Source organism: Molossus molossus, unplaced genomic scaffold (assembly GCF_014108415.1).
Source record: "Molossus molossus isolate mMolMol1 unplaced genomic scaffold, mMolMol1.p scaffold_m16_p_8, whole genome shotgun sequence".
Taxonomy (NCBI): Eukaryota; Metazoa; Chordata; class Mammalia; order Chiroptera; family Molossidae; genus Molossus; species Molossus molossus.
The window spans coordinates 104,368,159-104,395,458 of record NW_023425402.1 but is presented as its reverse complement, the minus strand read 5'-3'; the positions used below and the strand labels follow the sequence as shown (position 1 = coordinate 104,395,458).

At 41.9% G+C, this 27,300-nt stretch overlaps 1 protein-coding gene and 1 pseudogene across 7 annotated transcripts in view; one reads left to right on the top strand and one right to left on the bottom strand.

The window, feature by feature from the left end:
• The window catches only part of ARID1B (AT-rich interaction domain 1B), a 413,931-nt gene that overhangs the window by 311,829 nt on the left and 74,802 nt on the right, over nt 1-27,300 (bottom strand). The window lies entirely within an intron of this gene.
• Nucleotides 11,167-23,774, top strand: LOC118621270 (annotated as a pseudogene).

Genomic DNA, 27,300 nt, shown 5'->3' with positions numbered 1-27,300 from the left:
TGAGGGCCTCCCTCTGCCGGGCAGCGCTCGAAGTGTCAGGGACAAATACATAAAGCCAAGCTCCCTGGCTTCCAATGTGCTTCCAGCCCAACAGGGAAAGAAAGAGCCAATGGCATTTTTACAGAAACAGAAAAAACTATCTTAAAATTTGTATAGAACCACAAAAGACCCCAAATAGCCAAAGCAATCTTGAAAGAAGAGCAAAACTGGAGGCATCACATATCCTGGTTTCAAACTATATCGCAAAGTTATAGTAATCAAAACAGTATAGCACTGGCATAAAAACAGGCACATGAACAGAATAAAGCCCCAAAGTAAACTCACCCATATACGGTCAACTAATTTTTGACAAGGGCACCAAGAACACACAACAGAAAAATAACAGTCACTTTAGTAAATGGTGTTGGAAAAACTGGATATACACATGCGAAAGAGTGGAAGTTACCGTATCTTATAGTATATACAGAAATGAACTTCAAATGGATTAAAGACTTAAATGCACGACCTGATACCATAAAACTCATAGAAGCAAAGGCAACAAAATCAACAATAAACAAGCAGGACTACAACAAACTAAAGAGCCTCTGCCCAGCAAAGGAAACCATCAATAAACTGAAAAGGCAACCTACTGAATGGAAGAAAATATTTGCTAACCCTGTATTTCATAGGGGGTTAATATCAAAAATATATAAAGAATTCATACAACTCAACAGCAAAAAGCAAATAATCTAATCAAAAATTAGCACAGGACCTGAATAGACAGTTTTCCACAACAGATATACAAATAGCCAATAGATACATGAAAAGATGCTCAATATCACTAATCATCATGGAAATGCAAGTCAAAACCACATGAGATGTAACCTGTTAGGATACCTATTATCAAAAAGATAAGAGATGACAAACGCTGGCAAGGATGTAAGAAAGTGAACCCATATACACTATTGATGAGAATGTAAAATGGTGTGGCCCCTATAGAAAACAATATGGCTATTCAAAAAAATTAAAAATAACTGCTATGGGATCCAACAATCCCACTCCTGGGTACACAGCCAAAGGAAATGAACTCAGGATCTTGAAAAAATACCCCATTTTCACAACAGCCAAGATACAGAAACAACCTAAATGTCCTTTGATGAATGAACAAATTAAAAATTATACACAATTTATTCAGTCATTGAAAAACAGAAGCAGCAACCCTGGGTGGTATAGCTCAGTGGTTAGAGCGTTGGCCTGTGCACCAAAGGTCCTCGGGTTCATTTCCTGGTCAAGGGCACATACCTGGGTTGCAGGTTCAATTCCTAGACACATCGATGCCTCTCTCCTCCTCCTCTCTAAAATCAATGAAAAATATCTTCGGGTGAAGATTAACAAAATCAAAAGCAAAAAAAAAGAGAAGAAAAAAATCCTGCCACATGCAACAACATGGATGAGCCTGGAAGTGAAATAAGCAAGCTCTGGCCAGTTTGGCTCAGTAGTTAGAGGGTCAGCCTGCAGACCAATGGGTCACAGGTTCGATCCTGCCAGGGGCACGTACCTTGGTTACAGTTCAAACCCAGCCCTGGTCAGGTCATGTGGGAGGCAACCAGTCAATGTGTCTCTCTCACATCAATGTTTCTCTCTCTTCCTCTTTCACTCTCCCTCCCTCCCTCCCTCCTTCCCACTCTCTCTGATGATAAATGTAAAAATATCCTCAGGTGAGGAAGGAAGGAAGGAAGGAAGGGAGGGAGGGAGGGAGGGAGGGAGGGAGGGAGGGAGGGAAGGAAGGAAGGAAGGAAGGAAGGAAGGAAGGAAGGAAGGAAGGAAGGGAGGGAGGGAGGAAGGGAGGAAGGGAGAGAGAGAGAAAGACAAATACTGTATGGTATCACTTATATATGGACTCTATATATAAGCTGTTAGTTATAAGAAGTAGTTCTGAGCCCTAGTGACTGTAGTTAACACCGTATTCCATACTGAAAGTTGCTGAGTAGATCATACACCTTCTCACCATAAAAAAAAAAAAAAGTTAACTATGTCAGGCAAAAGATGTATTAATTAATTTGATCTTGGTAATCTTTGCATAATGTACATGTATATCAAACCTCCATACTGAATCACACTTTAAATGTGCTATTTGCCGATTATTCCTCAATGAAGCTGGGGGGAGGGGAGGCTGAAGCACTGCAGGGGAAGAAAAGAAACACTAGCTGCCCGGTGTGCTCACTGCCACACTGGAGCTCAGCCTACAGTGGAAGAAAGATTGGCAGGAGGAGGAAGAACCAAAGGCTTCGCTAAGCAGAGCCAAGTTGGAGTGGAGGAGCTGGTCCATCACACACAACAGAACGGTAGACGGGTGGGAGTTGCGAGAAACAGTATGTAGAAAGACAAAGAGCCAGGAAACCAGAGAAAGAGTAAGGAAACCACACCAGCCGGTTGGGAACAAAGGAAGAGCATGGCAGAGGCAGTTGGGGGTGGGGGGCTATGTGGATTGGTTATTTCCTAAATACCTATTTCCCCCTTACTCTGCCTCCTAGAATGCTCCGTCTTGCTGAATGGAAATTATCAATGAACGTTTATCAAGCCATGAAACAAGACATACCAGGAACTGTTGGGTTAATCAGATCAGCTATGATTCCAAGAAAGAATGAAATGGAGGAAGAAACAGTTATTAAATTCTTAGTACCAGGTCCTAGGCTACCTGCTCTTACACATGAAATCTCATTTAGCAATCACAACTCTCTTTTAATAGGGAGGAAATTAGACAGATTGTTTAAGTAGCTTGCTCAAGATCACTCACCTTGAGAAGCAGCTGTTGCTTAAATCAGGTTCATTTTATTCCACACAAACTCCACTCCACGCTCCTCCTAACACAGGACTGCAGAATTAAATGTCTTCATACCATATTATATAAGCATACATTTATTTATTCTTTTTTAAGTCTAAACACATAGAAAAAAACAGAAAGCAAAAACTAAGTTTTCAAGTATACATAAACCTTTCAAACACCAAGCAGCCATCAGGAAAAAAGCACACCATGGTTCCCCAAGGACAAAAAAACGAAGTGACTGTCCCAGTAACTCATACTGAGTCCAGTCCCGAGTGGCCTGGAGGGCACTAAACCATCACGCACCACACTGCACAGTGACGCTCCTGCAGCTCACGTCACAGACACGAGATGACAGAAACACACTGGCTACCCTATAATCACACAGAGTCCCAATTACTGAGCAGGTAAGAGCATGTAAGACTGATATTCTCAGACCAGAACATGTCCTTCCACGTGACACCTTTTAAAAACATCTCAAAAGTAGGATAAACAGTAATTAAGAACAACAGTGTTAGAGTTGGTCAGATCAGGATTCTAGTCTTGGTGCTTGCTGTCACTTACTCACGTGACCTTGAGACCTTAACCACGCTACCTGAGCCCCCCACCTGAGTCAGGCTTTCTCCACTACACCCCACATAATGTTCAAGGGGGTGGCCCAAGAGATTGGTTTCCATTCTGTCACAGAAAACTTCTTTTGTCCGCTGCCATCAGTGAGCCAGACCGTTCGGTGGGGCTCCCTCAACTCTCTCTCTGCCTTCATTTGACAAACTCCATTCCCATCTCCTGCTGCCAAGCACTGCGCCAGCCAGGTGCTGGTAAATGCAAGTGATGAGTAAGTCGTGCTCTCCAAAGGTACACTTTTCTAACCACAGACTGCAGCTACATGGTCTGTACATAAGGAAACCAGGCTGCACAAAAAAGAAGAAACCAGGAAAGTGGTCTTAAGATTCAAACCTATGTGCAGGTCTTCATCAATGGACAGTCTTTCTTTTTCCAGATAATGTCAAGGGAGAAAAAAAATCAGACTCTAGTCACAAAGCTTAAAGAGATAATCATTAACAGTCCTTCAGGCATGATGCTACGAAATCCAAAGTTTCTGATATCACAAAACTAGAATGAAAATCACAAATATAAAACAGGTTCAGACTATAGGATGGCTGTTTGTTAGATGTCAGGGAATTTTTGCATAGAGAATCATTAAAGATTGCTGCAAGACAGCAATAGGTTTAGCAAAATATTCTAACTCAGATTAGGTCTAGAGAATAATACGATATTTTTTAAAAATATGTAAACATATACATAAATGTTCAAATACCGTATACTTAGCAACTCTTTTCCCTATTTATGGGGACATATGCCCCATTTTAAGTACTGCTTAAGAAGTACTTCTAGCCCTAGTCGGTTTGGCTCATTGGCCAGAGGGTAGGCCCAAGGACCAAAGAATTGCAGGTTCAATCCCTGACCCTGGTCAGGGTCGTGAGGAAGGCAACCAATCAATGTGTCTCTCTCACATCAATGTTTCTCTCTCTCTCTCTTTCTCTCTCTCTCTCTCTCTCCCTCTCTCTCTATCTGAAAAAAGTCAATGGAAAATTATCCTCAGGTGAGGATTTAATAAAAAAGAAGTACTTCTATTTTCCCTGCAAAACCTAAAATCCACATTTTCCCACCAGAAGTTCTAAGCTACCACACAGATTCAGTCATTGATGGGATTAAATTCAAACCAAACTCTTCAATACACAGCCACTAAACAATAGAGAGTTTTAAAACTATTCCTATATAGCCCTGGCCAGTTTGGCTCAGCGGTTAGAGCGTCGGCCTGCGGTCCGGAGAGACCCGGGTTTGGTTCCCGCTAAGGGCACGTACTTCGGTTGCAGTTTGTCCCCGGCCCTGGTTGGTCGTGCGGGTGGCAGCCACTCGATGTGTCCCTTCACGTCGATGTTTCTCTCTCTCTCCCTTCCTCTCTCTCCCTCCCACTCTATCTGTATAAAAAATGGAAAAATGTCCTCGGGTGAGGATAAAAAAAAAAAAAACTATTCCTATATAAAAGACAATGAATAAAATTTAACCTATATAATTTGTTAAATGCCAAATATAGCCTAAGTCCTGGAGTTAGGACATTTCCACATGTCCTTGGCCTCTGGCACAAGGCTGGATGCATTTCATTCAAGATCAGGCAGGGATCGATCTATAAACAGCCATCAGAATTGCAACTGGAGCTCCTGCGGAGTCCCACCTCTTAACACAGCCAGGAGTGGGGCTCAGAACCAAGGCTTGCCACCACACTATATACATAGCCAAGTAGGAGAAAGGGGGCAGAGATTTATGGAAATCCCCAGTGAAACAAGGAACTCTCTGCAGCCTCCCCTATTATCACCCAAGAGAACGTAGGATGATCATGTTCATGAACAAAGCAAGGACAAGAGTGGGCACTGCGGCTCCTGGCCTTCCAACCTCTTCAAAGACACTGCGGTCCAGGGTGTGAAGAGGGCAAGTAAGAGTGACAGAGAAGCAGAGCCTGACCCAAGCACATCAGCAGCGGGACGACCCTGGAAAAGGCAGGACAACCAAGCAGCTGACCTCCCCTGCCCACTTCCACTGCTCCCGGCTGAGGGAACATTTGCCAGGGAAGTCAACGATATCTGTGACTATCAACTACTCCATCTCGTTACAATGAACATTAAAACATTATTAGAGAAGATATTTAAATATGCATTGTCAACAGATAGATGTCTAAAGTTCTTATCTGTAATTTTATGACTAGTTCTCAGAACCAATTTCCCCCGATAGGAATGCATTTTTAAAAAGAAATCTCAATGGGCACATAAAGTTTGATATAAAGAAATTCACATTATAGCTCACTCTAAACAAATCTATGTCTTCCCTTATTACCTGACATCTCCCCTTACATCAGTCAATACTGCCATTGACACTTTTCTACCTTAATTCCCTATTTTCAGAAAAATCAAATTTCTGCATCATAACATCTTTAAAATTTATTAATCTGACTACAAAATTTCATTAATATTTATAAGACAGCTGTACTCAATGTTTATTTTTAAATGATAGAGGCTTTTCATCCAAAAATGTAGGTACTGATTTCAAATAAATGCTATTATTCACATTTTACAGACAGAAGCTGAGGCAAGGGAAGATAAATGAATATACCAAAAAAAGATGACCCATGCGATACAAAAAAATATTTTTAGTTTCTTGTCTTTGCAAGAATTATCACTAAGAAAAATAGCTAACCTTATTTAGTTTTCTTTCTTTTTTTTTTTTTTTTAGAGAGAGAGAAACATCAATCAGTTGCCCCCTATATGCATACCAACTGGGGATCAAACCCACAACCTAGGTATGTACCCTGACCGGGAATTGAACCTGCAACCTTTTGGTGTGTTGGAGGACGCTCCAACTAACTGAGCCACCTTTCCAGGTCTAACTAAACTTATTAAATCTGAGAATGTGACCACTTATGATATAGATTTGAATGCAGATTTTCAAATCTTTAAATTCCTTATGAAAAAAATACATACAGTACACACACAGTACAATGATTAAAGTGAAGTCAGAAGTTTCAAGTGATAACATAGATAATTTAATGTATTCAAGAAGAAAAGATGAAATTCAGTTTTAAATCAGAAATGTTTTATAAACCATCAAATGTCTCTTCCCTCAACCACGTAAAATTAGATACCCCAAATAAAATGAGATATCCCAACAATCACTATTCTTCATAAGCCTCTCACCTCTTTTATAACAAATTTGCTGAATTCCTCTTCAAGACCTTTGCATTTCACAATCATAAAACAGAATACACCACATATCAAAACTAACAAAAACTGCGCAGGGGTGGGGAACCTTTTTTCTGCCAAGGGCCACTTGGGTATTTATAACATCATTCGAGGGCCATACAATATTATCAACTTAAAAATTAGCTGCTGTATTTGGTCAGGCTCATTTAGTGAGGTGTGTGATGTGAGCTGGTATTGATTTCAAGGGCCTTATAAAGCCCATGGGCCAGAGGTTCCCCACCCCTGTAAGACACACCATTTATGGTTTTAGTATAGATATGATTTATTCTTTTGTTTTGCCTTAAAGCCTTTCAGCATTTGTTTTCTAAAGTCATTTCTTCATCAGATTATTTTCCTGGTGTTATATGATTCAACAGAAGCACCCAGTATTTCCCTGATAAAGACTAAAGAAACATCATTTCCTCCAGGAAGAAGAATGATTGAATACATGTGTTTTTAAGTTACAATGTATCCAAATAGCCCAACAAATAGTAAAGATCCTGTGGAAAACTGATCCAAGGTAAAAATCTGATATTCATTCATGGCTCGGTACTGACACAACCAGCCATTCACAGCTTGCCACGGTGTTCCCACACAGGGCTACCGGGTTCAAGTGCCTGTAACCACCACTCCTATGAAGAACACCAGTGACTGTAGGGCAAGTCACGAGCTGGAAATGCAACAGCAACACCCCACAGTAAAGTGAAGGGGTTTTCTTCATCTGTCTTTTTATACAAGAGTATTTGATCCCCGGAACAAGTGTGTTCTGGACTCAAAGGAATGGGGTGAGATTTAAGGAAAGGGCACGTAGAGAGGACTCAGGGCTCTGCTGAACTATCTCTGAGATGAAATGCTCTTTTTAAAAAGCCACACTCAAAGTAAATAAGTCCTCTTTCTCATTCATTATCTGAAAAGACAGACATTTACAAAATCTAAGGAAAAAAAATATTCCAAAGCACTATTTTAAAACTTCAAAATAATATATTCAGATACTTTTCACACATAATCAAAAGTGGGGGAAAAGATAATCCTGATAATGACATCGTCCAGTAACTATTTAGCACATTCTGTTAAGGGAGCGATTTTCAGCCGGTGCGCCGCAAGAATGTTTAAAACATGCCATACCTGACTACTTACTCAGGGGCACTGACCTCTTTCCCTTAGATTGTCATATTAAAAAAATGACATCAGTCAACACAACAATAGCCATGGGGTATGAATGCCCTGTCTTGAACCATAAATATATAGGTCAGAGTTGCATCTTTCTGGTTACAGCATATAATAAGGTTGCATTTGATTGGTTAATTCTTAGTATCAGAAATCCTTATATACAAGTATAAGCACATGATTTTTTTAAAAAGTCACTTTGGAGCAATAAGGGAAGGTAATTACTATTGTGTGTGTGTGTGTGTGTGTGTGTAAATCAATCAAAATTACATCTATTTTTTTTTGTCAGATCGGCAAAAATTGTATTTTTGGTGTGCCACAGAATTTTAGTAGTCAGTTTGTGTGTGCCAGGAGACGAAAAAGGTTGAACATCTTCGGGTCAAAGAATCAAACACTGCAGTAAAATAGCTAGATGTGGTTCCACAGCAAGCAGTGCTCACCCCTCGCCCCGTCCAGGTGCAGGCCCGTGAAAACGGGTTCCCAGCCAGCTAACCCTCTTCCACACTCTTCCGGTCCCTGGGCAGTGAGGCCTCTCTCCAGGGCTGTGCTTCCCGCTGACAATGCCCCCTGGGGCCTGCTGCACAGGGACAGCACAGGTTCCCACCGGTCCCCACCCGCCTGCTGTGCTTCCACAAACGTCTCCTTGAACGCTCCTCACACCCCCCTAAACTTGCATTTCAACATCCAGCAAGATAATCTCCTTCGTGGGTACACAAATGTTTGTACACCTTTGGTTGGCCATCAAGAATCAAAGCTGGATGGTTTGGCTCGACAGCTGGAGCGTTAGCCTGCAGACCCAAGAGTCGTGGGTTCGATTCTAGTCAAGGGCATGTACCTCGGTTGGGGTTCGGTCCCTGGCCCTGGTCAGGGTCCTGTGAGATTTCTCGCATCGACGTGTGTGTGTCTGTCTGTCTCTCTCTCTCTCTCTCTCTCTTTCTCCCTCCCTCCCTCCCTCCCTCCCCCACACTCTATCTGAAGACAAGTGGAAAAATATCCTTGGGTGAGAATTTAAAAAAAAAAAAGAGTCAAAGCTGTCCATCAGTAACTGGCAGAAAAGAGGTCGCAGAAAATAAGGGTGTTGCAGACCGTCCCCGCGAGCTGGCCACAGGCATGCACAGGAAGGTGCTCGGAGGCTCAAGGCAGGGTGTGGCCTCGCATGGCCCCCTTGGCTGAGGGCAGGCTGTACCCTGGGAGCAGGGGACACACAGCGAGAGTGCCACAGTGCATGACTTACATGTGCAGTCACCCACACCTCCATGCAAACACGCATGCTTCCAAAGGAAACTACTTCTGAAACAAGCGCCATTGTAACAAGTCAGCACTGTGCCAGGCCAGGTACAGAGAGAGACTGGTCACAAGTCATTTTCAGATGTCTGTAGAAAGTAAAATGCACTGAATCACATTTAAATGAACCGGCTTCCACAATGCTTACGTAATCCACTGTTTTCAACTTTCGAACAGTCTAAACCACTTGGAAAATCACATGGTGAAGACTGTTCTCATAGCTATTAATTACATTTTAATGTCTGACAATTCTGTTCATGTATTGGGCAGACTATAACCCACAGTCATGTACATATTCACATAAATTACAAAGGTATTTCTAAAATAGCACATGAGTCAGACATACAAATGTAAATATAGCCAAATTGTTTAATTTTATGACTTACATATTTGCATCCTAAAGAGAAACTCTCGATAAACATGGCCGAGTCAACGCTTACATCTAGTATCATTCCCTCTTAAAAACAAAATGGCAATAAAGTGTCCTTTCCATTTGATTTTTGTTTGTTTACAACAATCCCCGAAGCACAGGAAAACAGCAGCAACAAAATACCGCATGCTAGACACAGATGGACCAGTAGTTACCAACTTAGCCAACACAGCTGACAAGACAGAATTTTTAAAAGGTGGAACCAGGCACCTCCCAGAGGAGAGGTGGTGGGTAGGTGTACATGAGCCCCAAACAAGACAGGATGGTGAAAAGTGGACCAGGAAGCTCCGGTAGCAGCACTTCCCTCAACCTGGCAGAGACTGGCTCCCACCTGAGGGACGGTTCCTCCAGGATCACTGCTGCAGCAACGTCTGCTCAATGCTGGGAGCCCCGCAGCCCCGCAGCCCTGCCTACACCGCTTTCCCGCACAGCAGGGGCCGGCCCAGTAGCAAAGATCTAGACATTACTCGGGTAGGGGTGGGGTGTCCGAAATTCCCCTAAACAGCCCACCCTGGTGCCCCTCTTATGGTCAGCAAGCCCTGCCAAGGCATCCGGACAACCAAGGATGACTGGTAGCTGAGAAAAGCCTGCAACATGAAAACAGACCAAAACAAGCAGAAAAGGACAAATGAGAAGACAATGAGATGATGTAAATCAATATCGCAAAGAGATAAAAAAAATAATAATAATAATCTACCCCGAAACAAAAACAGAACTATATTACAACAGAAAAGAATTTTAAAAAGGAAAAAAGCCCTGCCCTGGCCGGTTTGGCTCAGCAGTTGGAGCGACGGCCTGCGGACCAGAGAGTCCCAGGTTCGGTTCCCGCTAGGGGCACATACCAAAAAAAAAAAAAAAGGAAAAAGCCCTGGCTGGTTTGGCTCAGGACTGGAGCATCAGCCCACAGACCAATGAATCGAAGGTTAGGTTCCGGTCAAGGGAACGTACCTTGGTTGTGGTTCTGCCCCGGCCTTGGTCGGGTCATGCAGGAGACAACCGGTCAATGTGTCTCTCTCACATTCATGTTTCTCTCTCTCCCTTCCTTCCATTCTATCTGATGATACAAAAATATCCTCAGGTGAGGATTAAAAAAAAGAGGAAGGAGAGGGATGGAAGAGGAGGGAAGGAGGGACTTTGGGAGGATTTGAAAGAACTTTGGAAGTTACAAATGTAATAGACTGAAGCAATCTCCCAGAAATGGGAACAAAAAGAAAACAACATAGAAAACAGAAAATATAAGAAAGTCAGAAGTCTAATAAGTCCAGAATCAGATGACAGAAGTTCTAGAAACGGAGAAGAGTAAAACTGAGGGGGACGGGACATCAAGGAGATAATGCAAGCCATTTTCCATGACTGAAAGAATGCACAGCGAAGTGGATAAAAGGGACCTAGATAAAACATGAGGACACTGGGAAAAGAAGGCCCTACAGACAGAAGTGTAGCAAGCACCTGGAGAGGTCACAGGCAAAGCATCAGAAAGCAGGAAGAATGGCTTCAGACCTCAGCACAGCAACACTGGTGGCTCCAGGACAGCAGCTGCATCAAAATCTGAAGGCCCTGAAACTTACATAATATTATTAACCAATGTTATCCCAATAAATTTAAGTTTTATTAATTCTGAAGGCAAATGATTTCCAGAATTCTATTCCCAATCTTTAAGTCATGTATGAGAGTAGACATTTTAAGACATGCGAGATCTTAACATTTTACTTCCCTACACCATTCCTGAGAAAGCCACTGGAGGATGGGCTACACCCAAACAAGACAGACACAGAATCCAGGAAACCAATGATCCAATCCCAAACAGCAAAGAGGCGGAGTGCAACTCCAAGATGACTGTAGAGAGAACTCCCCAGGAACAGGCGGCATCAGGTACTGAGGGAATGACCGGAGAGGCAGAGGCTCCAGCAGGCACCTCTAGGAGGCGCAATCGATGATATGTTGTTGAATGTGAACATCTTATAAAAGAATATTATAACCAATAAAAATATCTAAAATGCTGTGAGTAATGAGTTCATATAGAAAATAAAAGGAAAAAACAATTAGTAACTTCAAGGAAAACAAAGAGCTGCCTAGGAAAAGAAAGGAGCCCTCTGGCACATGGCTCATTTCTAAAGAGTCCCCAGCCTCAGTAACGTAAGTACAACAGTGGTCACACCAGAAATCACAACAAGTCTATAGTGGGAGGACGAGCGGATATGAAGGATTCATGCTTGTGGTGAGGACAGGGTGTGAAGAGAGAATGAAATCGTCATCTTCTGGAGGAAACCAACAGTCAAACCCAAACCGAAAGTAGCAATACAAATTCAAAACTAGGGAGGCATCTGGCACGGGTCGGTGTGGTTCAGGTGGTTGGATGTCATCCTGTGCACCCAGAAGTTGCAGGTTCGATCCCTGGTAGGGGGCATGCAGGAGGCAACAGACTAATGTTTCATTCTCACATCAGTGTTTCTCTTTCTCTCTCCCTCTCCCTTCCTCTAAAAATCAATTGAAATCTTTTTTTTTTAAAGAAAATTAGCGGTATCCTAGAGAACCAGCTAAAAAGGGAGGTCAAAGTGGCTACTCTAGGGGAGGCAGGGCAGTGACTACGGTTTCTGATGGCAGATCTTGTAAAACCATTGACTTTATAAACCATTTACATCTATAACCTTGATACAAATAAAAGCTTTTGTAAAACTAGGCTAACAGAAAGATTAAGGTCACTAGTGGGAAAGAATTACAGTATCATAAACCAAAAAAATTTGAGAGCCATACTTTACATATCACTGTTACTCAGATCAAGCTAAAAGCCTATGGGAGGCATTGAGGGTATCTCCCTGCTCAAACATACTTCCCACAGAACAGACAACAATCTGTCAGAGGTCCTCTCCTCCTCTCCCTACGAGGGCTGCCAGATTATTAATCTTCACAACACAAAGAACTGAAAAACTTTAATTCCCAGTATACCCTACAGCCTGGTTCAAGTACTTTAAATACATGAGGCTTCGCTATGAGGGAGAAGATTACTTTTTTAAAAATAACTAGTTCTCACAAGCCATTCCTAGCCTACTATGTTCTACAGACAATTTTTCCATTCTCTATTTGAAGAAAAAATAGAAAAACAACAACAGATCATCTGTTAAGGGGTGAACATTTTTTCTTACTTAAAAGAACAATCTCAGGTCGATGGCACTGCAAGTCTGGAAACAGAATGTTCGAGCCAGAAAGGACGAAGCGTCGGAGACCTCCCTCGGCGTGCCCGGTCTTAGGACAGAAAAGCCAGGACTCCGCCCAAACGCCCAGGAGCTGCGTGTGGCATCGCGGAGATCAGAACAATTTACTTGTCCATTCAACAACTGGAAACATTTTTGGCGATTACTCTATCTAATTAGAATACAGAACCGCGGTATTCATAAACTAGTTCCACTTCCTGTTTTATACTCTTGGTACATCACTCAACACTTTAATTGCTTCAATTTCTCCATCTGTAAATAAAGACAACTACTCTATATTTCACAAGAAAATTTATGAGAACAAAGTGGGATTAAAATTCTTTTTTTTTTTTTTTTTTTTATCCTCACCCGAGGATACTTTTCCATTTTTTGTACAGATAGAGTGGGAGGGAGAGAGAGGAACAGAGAGAGAGAGAGAAACATCGACGTGAAGGGACACATCGAGTGGCTGCCACCCGCACAACCAACCAGGGCTGGGGACAAACTGCAACCGAAGTACGTGCCCTTAGCGGGAACCGAACCCGGGTCTCTCCGGACCGCAGGCAGACCCTCTAACCGCTGAGCCAAACTGGCCAGGGCGGGATTAAAATTCTTAAAGGAAAAAAGAAATACAAAATACTCTCTCTACTATCCTCAAACATACACAACCGACATAATCACCTGAAACCCAATATATCCAAAATCAAACTCGTCGGCCTCCCCCTCAAAACGGGGCTCCTTCTACATTCAGACGCTTGGTGAATGGGCCCCAAATCTTCTATTTCATTCCAAACCGGGAGATCTGGGGTTACCCAGACTCTCGTGCTCCCCCGTCCGCAGCTTCCTCACCCCAGTCCGGTGGACCTCCAGGCCCTACCCAGCTCACCTTCTATCCAGTCTCAGCAGCCTGCCTTAGCTCCCTCAGACGACCACAGCGACGCCGTAAACCAGGTGTCGTGTCTTACAAACAACAGAACTGAATCTCACAGTTCTGGAGGCTGGAAGACCAAGATCAAGGCACCCGCAGATTTGGAAATTGGTGAGAGGCCACTTCCTGGCTCACGGTCTCCTCACTGTGCCCTCACATGGTAGAAGGGCAGGGGAGCTTTTTCATAAAGGACACTAATCTCATTCATGAGGGTTCTGCCCTTATGACCATCCAAACTTCTATCCCATTTTCCAACATCTTTAGCCCTATGAGAATCAGATTACTCTTCATCAACATACAAGTTTAGGGTTATAAAACACTGGATACACTGTTTCCATTAGAATATGAGAGACACACTCCTGTTATTCTCACAAAAACTCAGTGCAGGTGTTTCCTCCACTTAGCACTGGACCCTTCAATATCCCCTTCACCCGAATCCCCATTGCTCTTGTGTATATATCTCTATTATACTAATCACACCGTGTAAGGTTATTGGTACCTGCTCTCTGGCTCTCCAGCTGTTCTCTGAGGCCCAAAACAAGTTTGTGCTACTTTAGAGAAATTATAAAACATCAGCTGCATAAAAGGCAAATATCCTGGCACAAGGGAGGGGCCGGTACATGAATGGACCAAAGGTTTTTTCTAAAGATACTCAGATTGTCACAGGCTAGAAATTAGAAAGGAAAAAAAAAAAAAAAAAAAAGATTTCTATGTTAAGTTCTCTGTTTTATTATGAGAAGTATAGAATGCTGTTCCTCAAACATCAATTATTGACATTCTAACTAAATACCTTTTGTGGGAATTACTGAAGACTCTATTAAAAGGAAGTTAAAACCATCATTTGCCAACTGAAGACTGAAAATTTTTTTTCTCTTATAGTCATTCCCAAGTAAATGAAAGGGTAAAACTACTGTCTTCAGCTTGGTATAGATGTGAGATAATTAACTTGTAGGAAGATCAAAATTTACAGCTCTAGACTGCAGTAATACTATCATTTCATCTTACTACCTTTTTATTGGCATAAATCCCACTTTTCAATGGTCTTCTTTTTCCTGACTATTAGAAATTATTGGCAGTTCACAATAACAGGTTTCCGTCATGTTTCACATCCATATCCTATTGTGGCCACTCATTCCAATCAAAATCAAAATAGATCAATTTTTGAGATTAAAAAGAAAAGATATTAAAAAATAAATTATGTAAGCAATCCAAAATCCTTCCGATATTATCTATAATAAATTCTGAACATCAATATTGTAAAACACCATTAAATCGTTAAATCTACACTATTCAAGGTTCAGAAAATGAAATTTGAGACTATAGCATTAAAAATCTGTAGGAGAGCAAATTCTACATCAGAAAGTGTATACGTAAGTATAGGTGCTTTTATTCATATTCATCTCACTTATGCAATGGACTTAGCCACTAACTGACTGAGCTGGGAGGTTACATTCTAAATGCTTTCATGGTTTATCAGATTCTCAAATTTTCAACAGTACTGTGTCCCAGCTCTTAAAAATTAAAAGATTTCCCTGTGCCACCCCGTTTAAAAACTAGGATAACACCAAATGGCTGAGACAACGCCTGCTGCATGCTATTAGGTAACCAGATAAGAAGGGTGTGAAAGTCGGAATGAAAATATTAGAAGTGACAGCTTTCCACCTCAGTCTCTCCGTGCCCTCTCCAAACTCAGGGAGCAGATGGCAATTTTCAAGCACATTGAGACCAGGCTTGGAAGGACAACTCAGTGATAAAGAAATAACTGCACATGCAATAAACCACATGTTTTGCAACCTACAGTTTTTAATCTAGAAAAGCTTTAGTACCAGTTAACACAAATGGAAAAGCTGCCATACACACGGCTTCGTATAAAATGCTGGTGTATAAACTATAAAATAAATTTTTAACAGTTTCCTTTTCACATTTGTACTACAGCATGCCAGTAAACACTGGAATGTTTAAAGGAAAATAAAAAACACTAAAATCTAAATATTACGTAAGTCACCAAACAATGAATAGTAACTCTTGAGGCAAGGAGGCGTCCCGTTCTTGTCCCTTCATGGCCCGCAATGGGTGGCCATGCCAATGGCATCAGTGCCAGAGCCACGCTGCAGCACATCATCACATCAGGTTGAAGGCCAAAAGTTTAAAGGATAACAGGAAAGGCGCACATGAGACTCTGGTTCATTTATGTTAAACGCAAAACCGACTCCTGAACTGGCCAAGGAAGAGAAAGCTCTTTGCCTCTTCCTCTTCAAACCAAAGAGAAACGATGAAACAAAAGCAGCTCCAGAACAGGTGACCAGACCTTTGTCAGGGCTTTTTAGCCCCTCTCCCAACTAACTCCGCTTGGAATTCCTAGTTCAAGTAGAAATTTCAGGAAAAAGCCCTCCTTCATGCTGACAGCCCACAGAAGCAAACAAACCACGATGCTCCTGAGCAGGAGGGCCTGGCGGAACCCCCACACCAGAAGTCTGGACCCCAGCCAAGGCCACCCCAGGGCCCCTGCTTCTACCCACTGGGCCACCTGTCCTTTAATTTCAAGCGGCTTATGCCTGGCATTTGAGCTTCACAGGGCTACATACTGCCTCTACACGGGGAGGGGAGGAGGGTTCCGCCTCCCCTGAAACTGGGTAACAGAAAGAGAGAACATGGTTTTGTCCTCAGAAAACCTAGGTTCAGCTTCGACACTTCAAAACTCTAGAACTCTGGGAATGTTACTTAACCTAAGCCTCAATGTCCTCGTCTGAAAATGGTGATACTCTCAGCACTATTTAACAGGACTACTATGAGATTCAGGTGAAATTAGTGATTTAAAAGCATTTAAGCAAACCGTACAAATCATACTCAGCTGATGTTCTAGTTGTTGTGATACTTCAAGCAAGACCAAAGCGGGAACATGTTCCACCTTCGATAAGAGCGGCCGCCCCAGGCCACCATTCAGTTCAAACACAGCCTTTCAGGGCCTTTCCAGCCTGGAGGAAGTCAGAGAAGTCAGAGACCCCGGCCTAACCTTACATCCCAGTACTTCAAGCCCTCGACTGTTCGGTTTAGGAACTGCGTCAATTATTTTTCTAGCTGTCCCCCCAAGTATCTTCCCCTTATATTTATGCTATAGTCTCAACAAAATGATTGACACATTTTACAATTAAGCAAAGCAATGTGTTTTTAAGCAATGGGGGTTCTTAAAAGCTGACATTTCCATGAGAACACACACACAAAGCAATAAATGGGCTATGATATATATGATATACACATCATTCACACACAGCTGTACGAGTCAGCCAGATGTGCGCACGCTCATCCAAACTAGCTCCAATGCACTTTAAGGCCAGGCCGGCAGCACAGCTCCACAGTGCAGGGGGTGGCAGCACTGCCCGGGCTCGGTCCCGGGCTCAGTCCCAGGCTCTCCAGTGCAAGGACTGGGGGAGTTCCCTACCTCCCTGTGCCTTCATCATCAGTTAAATGACACAGCAGCATATACCTCACAGAACTGCTATGAAGTCAAATGAGTTAATATATATAACATGCTAAAACCAGCATGTGTACAGTAGGGCATTACAACTGTTTATATTGCATCATCATTCAATGTGTCCTGAAAAGTGCAGGTTGTATGATCATCATGTACACGTGTATATGTGGTTCTACGCATTCACACAGTTAAATGTATCTGTTTAAGCATACACACATCTTTCTATATGCAGTAAGTTCATTTGGGTTAATATTAGGCAACACATACTGAGTGTTCACCCTGTGCCAGGCACTGTTCTAAGAACTCAATGCACATAAGAACACACTTAATCCTCCTAACAACACTACAAGGAAACTGAGGCCCAGAATCACCATCTTATGCACCATCTACAACCAGTTTACATGAACAGTTATAATTACAATACGTGAAAATAATAAACATAAGCAAAAGTTTTCCTTATAAATCTGATACTACAGAACAAACCACTACAGTCGCTATTTTCACAGTAGTTTCAACATGTCTTTTTCATAAAAGTGCTCTAAGCATCTCTAAGGATCCACGCCTAAGAGTAACCAGCTGGTTCCCATATTCCAGAGCTCATTTCTCTTATATAAACCAACAGATTCTATATTCCCATCTCTAGTTGTGGGACTGTAAACAGCACACGCATATATACACCCCAGATTTAGGGCTCCAGTCGAAATGATGGACTGTTTTGATGATCTCATTGTTTTAACTAGTTTTCATATGGCTAATTTACTGCTTGGCTTGATTATTAATATCTTAATGCAATTATAAATTATTTTATAACCTTTGAAAGAAACACTGCTTAAATAAGTAGTATTTTACTAAAACAGAGAAATTAAAAATGAAAGTAAACATGCAGTGTGATAAAGTGACTATTCATTTGTGAAATAAATGCCAGGTAAACCAGGACAACGCACACCACACAAGTGAAGAGCAGGTCTGCTGTACTCTGTGTAACAAAGTCACACGCTTCTATTTTAACACACACTCCACAAAAGAAACAGCCTATGTTCTACAGGATGTAAACTTGTATGCACTTCATACCATATTTTTGTAACTGAAGTTCACTCTCAGTATAAATTCTGGTTAAATTCCCAGCTTCTGAAAATCAGATAGCAATTTGTTCACTAACTTGACTTTAAAGTATAATCCATACCCCCTAAAAAATGCATTGCTCTTTTTTTTTTTTTTCCCCCAATCCTCATCTGAGGAAACATTTACTGATTTGGGCGGGGGGGGGGGGGGGGGGGGGGCGCGCAACTGACATAGATTAGCTGCCTCCAGGGATCGAACTTGCAACCCAGGCATGTGCCCTGACTGGGAATCAAACCCACAACTCTTTTGGTGCATGGGCTAACGCTCCAACCAACAGTTGGGGCACTAATTCTTAATAGTTTTGATATTATTACAAGCTTATTCTTCCAAAATTGCACATTATTTCCAATCTCTCTGACCTAGGTCATTCATCCCTGGTTTTTAAATTATGCTGACACTGGTGATGTTATTATAGCTGGGATTCTACCTTTAACATATATTCCATCCCATATGAGAAGCATCCACCCACCCCAACTGCCCCCAGCTAGTTTATCCCTAAAGCCTTATCAAAGGCCTAAATGGACAAAAACTGTGTAACTGTTAACTGGAAGTTCATAGGACAAAGCAATGAAAGAAACAGAAGCTAACATTACCACCTAACACACTTTAATTATTCTGATGATCACACTTTTGTTTTAATTATTTATGGTAATTATAGCAGTTAATGTGCTGTAACATTTTTGCAAAAGAAATAAACTCTCAATATAATAAAACCTTTCATTGTTTCATCAGTGCCCAACACGCCCGAACACAACCAGACCACGGCACCTTAGCAGAGTCTGAAACAGTTCCACCCGAACTACGCTGGGGCCGGGGGAGGGATCCTCAATCATCTATATCAATAAGACCTAAAGCACAAGGAACAGAATAGTCCAGAATAGACTATTCTAGAATAGAACAGAGTATTTCCTTCATCCTGAGACAATTCTGAGATCTGCCCCCAATACCTGTCTTGGGTCTGAAGAGGCTATTTAATGAGCCTGGGGAAATGATCCAGAAACAGAAATCTCAACACACTTTCTTCCTCTAGCATCCCAACCCCGCCTCCCACCCTCCAAAAGGGGCCCCCTAAACTGCCTCAGGTATAGCTGGTAAAAATCCTTAATTTTTCTGAATTCCATAAAAACTCCCCAAATAAACATCAATAATCACTCAAGCCCAAGAAAATAGCAGTTTTCAAGTTCACTGTAGCCAAAACGAAGGGGGGGAGAAATAGGGTATAAGTCAGCTAGCTTTGGTTTGTAAAATAAAATGGTTGATGTCATAATTCACAACTCATTAAAGAACCATATGTTTTGTGAAAGCATTCATGTTTTTTAAAAAAATTAATAAACCATAGTTTTCAGTGAGTTCAACTAGTAAATTCTTTACAAGTATCATCTCATTTAACCCTGAGAAACCAAGGGAGGCAGGTGACATGAGCAGGCCCACCTGCCAGGTGCAAACACCGCCTGTCAGAGTTGTTAGGCTGAGCCCGAGAGCTCCAGGAGGGAGGACCTCGGTCACAAGGTGACACAACTCCAGGCGACCGTGCAGGCACAGCAGGAGACAGGAGTCAGACCTTTCCTCCACCACAAACAACTAAGGTGGAGAAGAAGCAAGCTTCCAGAAGGCTCCGACCCCAGCCCACAGGGCCTAAAGGTAACCCAAGGCCTCCCTGTAAAGGAAGCTTGGGCCCCAAACTGACCAATGTAGGGATGTACCCACTAGGACCCATTCTCATGCCCAGAGTGGAAATAAAGCTCATTCTTAGGACAAGCCTAGGACTCTGAATTTAAAAAGGACAAGACTGTCTTAAAGAATATATCAAAGTATTTCAAATCACTTTCACATAGACTTTCATCTAGTCTCACAACACATTTCGATATAGCCTGATTTAAGGATTATAGTTCCAATGCATTAATTAAGACTTAAAGCACAGAGTTAACCAGAATTCTTAATGCTAATTCCTAATTCAGTCCTTAAAATCTGTAACATTATAAAGTACCACCCAGCCCTGGCCGGTTTGGCTCAGCAGTTAGAGTGCCGGCCCGCGGACCAGAGAGCTCCAGGTTCGGTTCCCACTTAGGGCGCGTACCTCGGTTGCAGTTTGTCCCCAGCCCCGGTTGGGGTCATGTGGGTGGCAACAAGTCGATGTGTCTCTCTAACACTGATGTTTCTCCCTCTCTCTCCCTCCCTCTCGCTCTATCTGAAGATAAATGCAAAAATGTCCTCAGGTGAGGATAAAAAATAAATAAATAAAGTACCACCCTATACCATGGTCCTGGTAATTCTATCATATTGCCTATGTTGAAATGATGCATATATATATATATATATATATAGAGAGAGAGAGAGAGAGAGAGAGAGAGAGAGAGAGAGAGAGAACATTCCTCAAGGTAACACTGTACGTTTCTAGGCATTATCCCTCCTATAGGCATACCAGGATTTTAATACATTCTACAGCAAGCTCAGGAAGGCATCAAGAGGTCTGGGGTTTCAAGCCTAAGTATACTTGGTAAACCTCCCTTCCTCTGCTCCCCCAATTAAACAGGGGAGGAAGAAACATTAAGTATAAAAATTGAACCATAAATGAAAAGAAAGAAGCTTGTCTCTGGGAACAATAATGATCACACCTAAAAGCTCTAAAACACAGTGAAGCACACCTCACAGGCCAGGAAAGTATAAGTCATTAGCTATTAATAGAGCCAGAGAGTCAATTGTTGTAATCAAATCATAGTTTAATCTTCTGTATAATTCTGAGTTCGTTGAGACATGTTTCCTTGTGGCCAGTGTTGGAAAACATCTGCTAATGGTAAAGTTTTGGGTTCAGAGGGATAAAAATTACATCCTTCTGGTTGGAAAAGAGTCACAGTCTTAGGGGGCTATTTTTATGAAAACATTGTATTAATAAAATCCAATCACTTCTTTTTACATGGTTTTAAGCTAAGAGAGATTTAAACACAGAACAAACTAAACGTATGAAGGCTACTGCAAATTGAACAAAATATTCTGATTTAAGGTCCCTGTACGCTAAGCCAGAGATAAAAGAGTAGGAATATCACTTCCCCCGATTAGGAAAAGAATATGTAAAAACAAGAATTTACACAACTGAGAAGTGTCCTTTTTCTAGATCAACTGAACACTGGGAGATAACAATACCTCTGTAATACCTTTAAAAATAAGAGGCTGATTCGGCGTCCTTAGGGATCCATTTACTGCCGATTCTGCTAAAGACCATTTAGCTAGCTATATTCAAGCCTATAATTTTTTTAAAAGCCAAACCAGCTCTGAACATATGCTGGGCCTTTTCACTATTTTAGTGTTCGACATGAAGCACTCGGTCAATAAATACTCAAATAAATGAACTGAGTCAGAAGTTTACTGTACTTAGTCATTTGAATGCTGAAGTAGTAATTTTAACAATCTTTGCAAAATTCCATGTTACATTGTGCAGGCCCAATTCAAACCCACTCCTGACACCCTACAGCTATAAATTATCTCTGGAGCTTGAAAGTGAAAGCTAGGCCAGGTTTGAAATAGCATAACAGTTGGACAGTTCCAGCTTAGAGAAGGCAAACCCTGCAATAACCTAGATCCAGAGCCTTCACAAGGAATCTCATTCATTGTCAAAAAGAGAGGGGAAAAAATAAATCCCTTCCAAAAACCATTCTTCAAAAAATACACTCTTTATTATTTCTTAAATATATAATTAAGTATGGGAATGTCAACAGCAAACCAGAAAAATAGAAGCTGCAAAAGAACAAGAAACAAGCTGAACCCTAATGACTGCACTGCGTCTGGAGAACAAAGAGGGTGTGGTGTGGGTGTTCACTCCCCAAGTCAGTTCTGGATCCTCTTTCCAGGCTTCATGGAGACCTGAGAACAACCCCCACTGCTGGGGGGGCTCTGGTATCCAGAGTGAGCGCAGGAATCAGCCTTTCCATGTGCAACAGGACACCCGAAGGGCCTGAGCTTGTCCATCAAGCATCGTGATAAATAACGTGACCACGCAGAACACGTATAAAAGAGTGCTCAATGCTGTTAACAAGTATTTCCGGAACAAGTATGCAAAGTTCTAGACATTCCTGGGTACCTTGTTAACCAGTTCTCTCTGGTAGAACGCTCACAGGGAACTTTCTATGTCTTCAAATGCTTCACATTACCTGAATGTTTAACAAAAAGAACCTCTCGTTTCTCTAGTCAGAAAAAAATGAAGCCGTTTTCCTTTTTAATTTTTTAATTCAGTGTGGATTCAAAGAAGGGATAAGTAAGTTCCATATCTTTAGGTCAGTGGCTTTCAAACACACCTACTGAGCTCCAAACTATGGAAAAGAAGAACGGTTCCAATGATCACAGAAAACTTCTTCTCTGTCATGTACCTTAAAAGGGTAATACTGGTAACATTTAAGTATACAATTTGATACTAATTATCATGGGGAGTCACTCTGTGACTATTAAAAATGACTCTACTTGAAGTTTAGGGTAGGGGATTATTACAGCGTTTTAATGACCCTGTACTGCCTTCCATTACTTTCACCCTCTGAGGAGTGTCCTATAACTCCAATCAAATCCCTAGCTGCCTGAGGTCAGAAACTTTCTCACTTTGCTGAGCACTTTGCACAGAACACTGTTCAAGAAATTTCTGACCAATGGACATTATCTACTTTCTAGACTTCAATTTAGCCATCATTCCGACCATAGAATCAAAAAGAACTCAAAGACAAAGAACAAGCTCCAGGAAGTTCCCTAACTAATGTTAGCATACAGTACAGATTGTAAAACAGGAAGAAATAATGTTCATACCAAATAGACTTTATCATTTTATTAATCACCTATTATAAAATGCAAGCAAATTTTAAAAATTGTAAAACTCACTTTGCTTTTTTTTTTTTTTTTTGTTCAGGTAGAGTGGGAGGGGGAGAGAGGAAGAGAGAGAAACATCGACGTGAAAGGTACACATCGAGTGGCTGCCACCCGCACGACCAACCAGGGCCAGGGACAAAATGCAACCCAGGCACGTGCCCTTAGCGGGAACCGAACCCGGGTCTCTCGGGACCGCAGGCCGACGCTCCAACCGCTGAGCCAAACCGGCCAGGGCTCACTTTGCATTTTTTAACTGCAGATCAAAGACTAAATGAGAAAGTTAGATGACAGAAAATTGAATTTCCAAACAAAAATTAATCCTGAGAGGTTTTGCCCCTCAAACTGCAGTTTACTTAAAGTTGCATTTTGTAAGAAGCAGACCGGCCCTTTCCCCAGCTGCCCGTGAGGTGCTCAGGCCGCCCTGGGGTGAGGCCCTCGCTTCCTCCGGCTCCCAGCGCTCGCTCACACTGGCCTCCAGCACGGAGCTCACCTGTTCTCGCAGCCCTCATCCTGCACAAGGGTGAAGTGATGGTGATGCAGGACAAGAGCAATGCCCTCACTAAAGCCGCTGGAGTCCACACTGAGCGCTCACCTGCGACGCAGGGCCGGTGGACTTGCCCCAGCGGAGGCCCTGCCCTCTCCACCGCGGCTGCCTCAGCTGAGGACAGGAAAGTCGAAGCAAAGAAAGAAGAATCTGAAGAGTCTAATGATGACATGGGCTTTGGTCATTTTGGCTAAACCTCTTTTGTAACACATTCAATAAAAAGCTGAACTTTAAAAAAAATTAATAATAATTAAATAAATAAATAGCAGAAGACCAGCCCAAGCTGACTTCTTGGGATTTTACTGTTTTCCTTCTATTACCAGAAAAGCAGCCCTGAGTCTTTGACTCTCCGATTTTACTCCTAGGAATTTACCTTGAAGAAATACTTTCACAAAGATATAGCCGTAAGAGAACATTCTTTGCAACATCATTTGTCACAGTTAAATATTGGAATCAACCCAAACAGGTCTGAATCAAACATCTGATTAAATGACAGTATGTCCAAACAGAGGAATACTGTGCAACACTATCTAAATATGGATAATGGAAACATGTAGAAAATGGCTAAGATATATTAAGCAAAAGAAAACAAAAAAACAAAAAAACAAGTTGCAGAGGAATACTGTAATATGACAGCATTTCGAAACTTTATTTAGAAATACATATACCAGACACCATCGCTGAGTGAGATTTCAGAGGATTTTTAGCCTTTTACTTTCTGCATCAAGCATTTTTCCATCTTTTAAAAGTAGTACTCTGTAATGGGGGGGGGCGGAGGGCAAAAAGAAAGTAAACCATTCTGCTATTCCTCCCCAAAATGTGAAGCTCAGCTTTTCCCTGGAAATAAAGCAGATCCATTCGAAGTCATATGTGCCTCATTTATGAAAAAGGAATAATACCACGTGCAACAACAAGATCCGTAAATGGTCCTTATTCATGCAAGGCAGCTACTAATCCCCTTAAAGATGTTAATACAAAAGACATTAAAAATACAATTGCTTTGCCCTGGCTGTTTGTTCAATGGTTAGAGCACCAGCCTGTGGACCAGAGTCTCGGGTTCTATTCCAGTCAAGGGCAAGTAACAGTTGCAGTTCGATCCCCGCCCCTGATCAGAGTCATGCAGGAGGGAACCAATCCGAGTGTCTCTCTCACATTGATGTATCTCCTCCCCTCCCCCCTGCCTCCCTCCTTTCTACCCTATCTGAAGGTCAATGGAAAAATATCCTTGGGTCAGAATTTTTTAAAAAAGGATTGTTTTTATAAATTGCCCATCCCACAACATTAGAAATTGACAAAGTAAATTTACAAAAGTCACTTACGTTTTAGAAACAGTTCCTCCAAAAGAAAATTATTTATGCAGTTTCTTGTGAGAACCTGATCCCGAATAAAACCTGATTTAATCCAAAATCACAGAACTGCTATAATCAAAAAATGTAAGTTCATACTGGCAAGTAAAAAAGGGTCTGCAATCTAATCACAAATTGTTCAGCATTCTCAAGACTGCCCACCACTGGGTCCTATCTTCTCTATTTTCAGAAGAAGGGATAACAAAACAGGAGCACGGTGATCGTGCACAGGGCACGCAACGCCCAAACTGGCACAGTTCACGCTCTCGGCTTAGACACAGGTCAGCATGACACCCTCCCGGTGACAGGCAGCCTGTGTTGAGTAGCTAGGTGCTAAAACGTGTCCAGTGCTACCTGTTCAAAGACACTCATGAAAGGATCCTTCAAGTTCTGACAGATACCACTTTGTGCAAAACATCGACAGGGGTATTACAGAAAGGACAGAAGTGATGCTTCAGCAAACCCGGAGTCAAAACAGTGCTCTTGTGCATTTTTAATCCACCAGAGAAAGTGAACAATTGTCCTTCAGTCATCAGTGTCAGGGCCAACGACATGCTTTCCCCCCCGCAGGCCCACGCAGACTGCTGCGACCGGGTTATCAACCACACTCCTTAAGAGCTTTAAAAAACAAAACAGAGAACCTTCCTTCCCAAAACTCACACAGATGCTTCTGTTTTCTTTTTCTCCTTTCATCAAGTGGCAAGAAAGGAGGGAGAAAATTAATGTGATTGCTTTTTGGGACAGAAAAACACACAAATACCTTAAGAGTTTACAGAAAGGTGTTTAAATTCTGACTCTTCTAAACTACAGAAATGCAGAAGCTTCTATGAATTAAGCAACATTCCGCTATTTAATATTTTTAAGTCTCAGCAATGGGTCACACATCTTGAGACAAAAGGGTATGGCCTGAAAATTACTTTTAATGAAACTGTAATACCATTCCTCACTTCACCAATTCCCTTGCCAGTGTTTAATAACAAAACAAAGCAACATGTCAATGGCTTTTATTACTCGAACCCTGTGGTTTTAGTGTATCAAACAGCATCCAAGAAAGATCATAGAGAGAAAAAAGGTAAAAATGGTTTTCTTGGTATAGTGAGGGGAGCAGAGGAAAAATTATGCAAATAAATGAACCCTTCAGAAAAAACTAAGCAAAAATTTAGAATAACAAGTAGCATCTATAATGCCAGAGAAATTCTGGACATAATTTAGGAAAAATGCCACCGGACACAGAAGACAAAAATGAAGACTCAATGTCCCCAAGTTTTGGCATTTAATAAACAGGCTTCTGTAGGAACCTGGTGCTGCTAATCAGTGAGGTTTCTCTTCCTAGCAGATGGTCCAACAGGCTTCAAAAATAAGGGGGAAATTTACTCCAAATTGCCTCCTTGGTTAGTTTAACAAACATCTTACCAAAAGCTATCAGAGAGGGTTTGGCATCAGATTACACTTGTATTTACTTCAGATAACACAGCTAAGACACAGGCAGCCGGCCTCCCAGGCCAGGAGACCCTGCCCACGGGGCCACTCCTGCACCTCCCCGGAGCTAAGCTCCATTCCCAGGCCAGACAAGGCTATAAAAAGCCTGGCCTCTGGCCAGCTGGCAAGACCACACACCGGGTATTTTTAACTTTAGGGGCCTAAGGATGAGGCCAACACCAGGGCACCAAAATGCTTAGGGATGAATAACAGCCTCCAGCAGGATGGTGGTCTATATATAAGGTTTTTCCCTTGTATCCTAATTACCAATCAGTGTCTTAATAGCATGGAGAAATAAAAAGTTAACATTTGTGAAAGTTGATGAAAGTGGGCATATATTTCATTGTGAAAGAACACGATCACTTAAAAAGACCACATGTATCGTTACATAAACAGCAATGTGAACACTAAACACTGGCCAAATAAACTGGACTCTTATTTTTTATTCCTGACACATAAAGCTACATACTAGACTTCTGATATAATGACTCTGTTTGCTGCTGCTGTTCTTGGTTTCACACTGGCCTTGGCAAAGAGCCACCCATACAGATACCACGAGGCTGCTCCTTCCCTCAGATCAACTCAAATGCAGCGAGATCACACTGAACGCCTCAAGGACCATGCTCCCGCGGCGCATGCAATTTCTGCGGAAATAAGTATTAATGATAAAGTTCTTTTAATTTCATCCCTTCTTGTTAAAAATTACAGGTAAACATAGACATTGGTAAAAATGTCTGCATTAAATGAACACAATTCATCTTCCTTTTTTTGAGTCCTGGAGGCTCTCCACAGCCTTAGTTATGAGTCTGACACTTTTGAAAACAAAACCTCAGGGGCAGGGGCAAGGGGAGGCGGGCGGGTGGGCTTCAAGCACCCCTCTCTTGGATCCATTTCC